The sequence below is a fragment of the Triticum urartu genome, chromosome 3, assembly GCF_003073215.2.
Source record: "Triticum urartu cultivar G1812 chromosome 3, Tu2.1, whole genome shotgun sequence".
NCBI lineage: Eukaryota > Viridiplantae > Streptophyta > Magnoliopsida > Poales > Poaceae > Triticum > Triticum urartu.
Window position 1 is genome coordinate 529,416,771 of NC_053024.1, and position 5,264 is coordinate 529,422,034.

The 5,264-nt window shown below is 45.0% G+C and overlaps 1 long non-coding RNA gene across 1 annotated transcript; it reads left to right on the forward strand.

The window, feature by feature from the left end:
• Nucleotides 1-336: 336 nt before the first annotated feature.
• Nucleotides 337-3,018, forward strand: LOC125544795. Its single transcript, XR_007299705.1, has 2 exons — nt 337-1,000; nt 2,389-3,018. It is a non-coding gene; the product is annotated as an uncharacterized LOC125544795 (long non-coding RNA).
• The last annotated feature ends 2,246 nt before the right edge of the window (nt 3,019-5,264 follow it).

Consider the following 5,264-nt stretch of genomic DNA (forward strand, 5'->3'; position numbering starts at 1 on the left):
CACTTGGCTGACGCGCCACTTCAATGCCAGCTTTAATGATCGATCGGCTCCGCTCTGGGCCAACATGAATGCGGCGCGGAGAAAGGAGGTGCGGTCGCACAACAAAGGGTATCAGCGTGGGAGATGGTTTTGGGTGGTACCCTGTTGTCGGCCGTGTATGTGGTGGTGGTTCGAACGCCCGCAAACTTCCCTAGGGTTTTATCTGGTTTACAGGAAAACGGATGCGTAGATACGTTCGTGAATAAAGGGTCCGCATTGGAAGGCAAACTATGTCTGAACATCTCGGTTCAGAGCATTTGCATGTGTTTTGAGGGTCGGCGTTTAATATGCCCTAAGCATGCATATAAGTAGAACAATTATTTATCTGTAGCACGAGTGTACAACGTACAGTATGTGTAGTACTCCCTCCGTCCCGAAATTCATGTCGTGCGTGCAGTACAGTTGTTGTTTTGCAAAAAACACCTCGTAAATCTAAAACAGTAGCAAACAGGTTCTTGACTCCTTCTGCTTCCTCCGTCCGGTGCCCGCGTGTCGCCAGGGGCCGGCGTCGTGGGATTCCTCCGCCGTGCTGGAGATTCCGGCGCTCGCAGCCCACCCTCAACCAGCTCCCCGCCGATTCCGCCGCCCACCGCTCCGCGACCACCAGGCGAGCTGGTCCTCGATCCGCAAGGACCCGCCGGCGCCTAGCTGCGCAATTCCGCCACTTCGCTGACTTTCCGCCCAACTGCACGACCAGCCACTGCGGCGCCGCCCACCTGCACCGCAGACAACCTCCTCGATTATACCGTGATCCTTCCCCGCGCCCCGTCTCTGCTTCTGGGAGACTACAATCGCCGGCACAGTCTCTCCTTCCCCGTCGGCTCTGCTGCTGAGGTAGTCCTTCCCCGTCGGCACAGTCTCTCCTTCCCCGCCGGCTCTGCTGCTGAGGTAGTCCTTCCCCGCCGGCTCCTTCCTCGCTGCCGACGCCTACTGTTGCTTCTGCTTCGACCACCTGCAACTGGTAATCCTGTAAAATTCGTAATGTTACCTTTGGAAACATTCAATCAGTAAATGACAAGATTTTGTTAATTTGGAAACATTCAATCATGTTAATTATGGAAACATTCAATCAAGAAATGGGATTTTGTTAATTTTGGAACCATTTAATAATGTTAATTATGGAAACATTAAACCATGTTAATTTCGGAAACATTCAATCAGACAAGATTTTGGCAACTGGAATTATTACGACATGGATTATGGACTCTCACTTTTTTTGAGGGAATTATGGACTCTCACATGATCATCATCTATGGTCCTCCAGCTGAAATGTTCAGTTTCTGAAAATGTTCAGGTTTGGACTTGTAGCTGTACTTTGCAATTTAGGACATGGATATGATCAACAATAGAAAAATAGAACAACAGAACAACATAGAGTTCTACAAATCAATATCTGTATCAACTTGTTTGGCAATAATTTTGTTGATCAACAAGGTCTGAAGAACTTGTACAACACTGTTCCTAATTTTATTCAAACATGATAAGTCCAGGTTATAAAACTTTCATGATGTTCCTTACTGCCCCACAATCAACAGGATTGTACACGGACAATTAACAAGATTACTCCATGATGTGAACAATTAGACAATTAGACAGACAATACATATGGACAATTATCAGGATCATTCCATGATGTTCCTTAGTGCTCCACAATCTGGAGATCAATTAACAGTAAGAGAAGTTCAGTTAAACCAAGGCCTTGAGTAAAATCAGTTAAAGATGCATTAACATCAAGGCCTTGAGTAAATTTAGACTTCCTAACAGCATGTTCTAATGCACTAACAGCAAGTCTAAACTTGGTAAATCTGGTCAACAAGAGTACTCCAGAATTGATGAAATATGGTGTACTCATAATTTTGTCATTTATGTACAATAATAACAGAACCTATGGCGTACTCATACTTTTGGCACTTGGGAGGATGAGGGCCTCAGAATTCAATCAGAGAGACAGGAAAGGAGGGCAACCAGATAAGGAGGAAAGACTCACACTACACCACACACACAACATAGGATGTCAAGACGACCCAACTTTTTTTCAGGTCATGGCTTTGATGAATGATGCCCCCACATTTCGTGATCAAAAAAGAGAAAGCACGGAACTTACAAAATGAACAAACACTGAACATTTTTGAACCTGCAATTCCACTGAACATTTCTGAACCACTGAGCATGAGGAGCCGTCATCGTCGAAAATTGACAGTTTCAAAACAAAGCTTTAGTTTGAATCTGTGGATCAAACTAGAAATGCTCACATCAAGGAGAAAATTTTCAGTTTTGACAGTAACTTTAGTCTGAATCTTAGCATCAAGTAGTTTCGGTACTCATCTCTGAATCTGAAATCTTGAATAGGAGCTCTAGGCGATGTCGGCCTTGAGGTGCTGGGCGATGGTGCAATGGCTGAACAGGAGTGGACCATGTCTTCTACCTTCTGGCGACGGTGACACGGGGTGGACGGCGACGTCGTCTTGCTGGTGAAGGACATGCGGCGTGGCGGGGTCGCCAGCCGAGGATGATGCGAAAGGGACGGGGTGGGGCTGCGGGGGGAAGGGATGAGGTCGACGGAGGCTAGCCGGCGAGGAGGTGATCCACGACACGTAGGGGAACCAGGCGGCGGCAAAAATCAAACCTTGCGCTTGCTCTGTTTTGGCAGGGGAATGAGGCGCTGGCGTGGGGAGACGAGGCGGCGACGTGGTGCAGCGGAGAGGTGGGTGGTGGAGCAAGGTGGCATGGGGCGTGGGATGGATGGGGGAGGCAGCGCCGTCGCCGGCGTTGGGGAGCGATGAAGAGAGCGAGGAATGAGAAGGGGTGGACTGCGGGTTTGGTCGGGACAATTCGAAGGACTAAAATGCAAAAACGCCATCGCGACAAGAATTACGAGACGGAGGGAGTACTATGGTGTATAGTGGCGGAGCACCTTTTCTGGTTGTTTGAATTTTGAAGGGACATGTTTACTTACCTTAAAGGAAGCAACACAAGATATTTGGTCTTCTTGTTGTTGATATATTCTCTTCATTGTAAAGTAATAGAAGATATTTCCTAAAGTTAAACACCTCTAAGTTTGACCAAGTTTTATAGAAAAATCACTATCTACAATACAAACCAAATAAATATGAAAAATACATTTTATGATGAATCTAATTGTATCGATATGGTATTGTAAATATGCATATTTTCTTTATAAGCCAGGTCAAACATAAAGGTTAGAGTCCAGATGGTCACCACTCAAGTATAAATGGTGTATTGCTTCCTCTTAACTAGAAAGGTGTTGAGCCCCAAGTGCAAGGGTTTGCAGTCAGCACTAATGTTACTCAAGTGGCCTCAAGGTTTATCGACCAACATGAGCTTAGTAACACAATCAATGATCAGCGTCTGCACACAAATACAAAACTTCCTCGCCCCCAACAGGAGTAGTGAGGCTGCCAATCCCCCAATAGAAATTAAAAGAGGGATGATTAAGATTGTAAGTTGTATAGGAAGAAAATGGACCGGGGTCCATAGGTTCAGTAGTGGTTTATCTCCAAAATAAAACATGGCACGGTAAAGAAATTGCAGTTGAGCATTGATTAAATTGTCATATTTATAACTTATAACTATTCATGGCATAATCAACATGTGAGCGTCACGTCCAAATATCTACAGACTGTTATCCAACTACATCTATATATAATACTCCTGGCTAGGGAATACCTATGCGGTACGCCCACAGATACGTATGGCCCAACAAAACGCTCAGGCCCATACAGGATACAACCCAAATGATATTGGCCGAGTGCTTAGTCACTAAGCCCATAAAGGTTCCAGCGCAAAGATATGATAGGCCAGGGGGTTCCTCACCAATGGGCTAAGTGCCCATAGTCGGATTCTACACTCCAAACAAACGAGCACTATTAGTCGGTTATCACCAAGATAAGGGACGCTCGGGTTCCCTATAGTCGGCCGCACCATAGGATATTGCCTCTTCTCTACTAGTAAGTTATTTCCCCTCTCCCCAGTGGAATGGTTAGTACCAAGCAACAATTTCCCTCAAGGACCTGAAGGTTTATCGAACCAACGGGAGCTACGTGATTACAACCAATGACCAGTACCTGCACACATAAAACAAACTTTCTTGTGCCCCCAACAAGACTAGTAAAATTGTCGATCTCACTAGCTTTGCTTGTTAGAAAAGAATTGAATGCAACAGTGATAGAAAAAGGTATGGCCTTGACAAGAATGTAAAAACAAGAAAGTAAAAGAATGTTGATTGAGATTGAAACCTTTATGGAAAAAGATGGACTAGGGTCCATAGGTTCACTAGTGGTCTCTCTAAAAAATAGTCAATGGTGTGGTGAACAAATTATAGTTGGGCAGCAATTAAATTGCAATATTTGTGAGTATGAATATTCATGGCATATTAGTACATGAGAATAACATCTGTAAATCTATAAACTATTATCCAACTGAATCTATAGCTAATACTTTGCCCCAAAATTGCTATCCAACATGCATCTCAAAGTATTAAGTCAGCAGAGTCATGCAATAAGAATGATGACATGAAGTTGATGATATATTGTCTTCACGCCGCGTTCGAAGGACAACTACAGAGCAACGCATAGCCGACCTAGAGGCCAAGCTCCGCACTACCTGGGCGGAGGCACGGGGCATCAAGGATGAGGCACAAAAGGCTGTCGATATTCTTCGTGAGGAGCAAGAGGTGTGCAAGGCTACCAAGTCAAGGGCGATTGTCGTTGAGGAGGACCTTAGCAATCATATCCAAGAATAGGATTTGCTGAAGTCCGAGACAGACTCCCTGGCTGCCAATGCCAAGCAGTTCAAGCTCCGCTTTTATAGTTATAGCCATGAAAAAAGGATCGATATGGTTGACTAGAGAGGGGGGAGGGTGAATTGGCAACTACTCATTTTTAGTTTTTCTTAACAAATTAGGTTTAACAACAAATAGGTTGTCTAGATATGCAACTAGGTGAACAACCTATATGATGCTAACAACAACAACCACACAAGCAAGCAAAGGATACACAATACAAGCTTGCACAAAGTAAAGGTAAGAGATAACCACAAGTGGAGAGCCGGTGAAGACGAGGTTGTGTTACCGAAGTTCCTTCCCTTTAGGGGGAAGTACGTCTCCATGTGTAGAGGCACAATGCTCCCCAAGAAGCCCCTAGGGCCAGCGTATTCTCCTCATGCCCTCGCATAATGCAAGATGCCATGATTCCACTAGTGGTGCC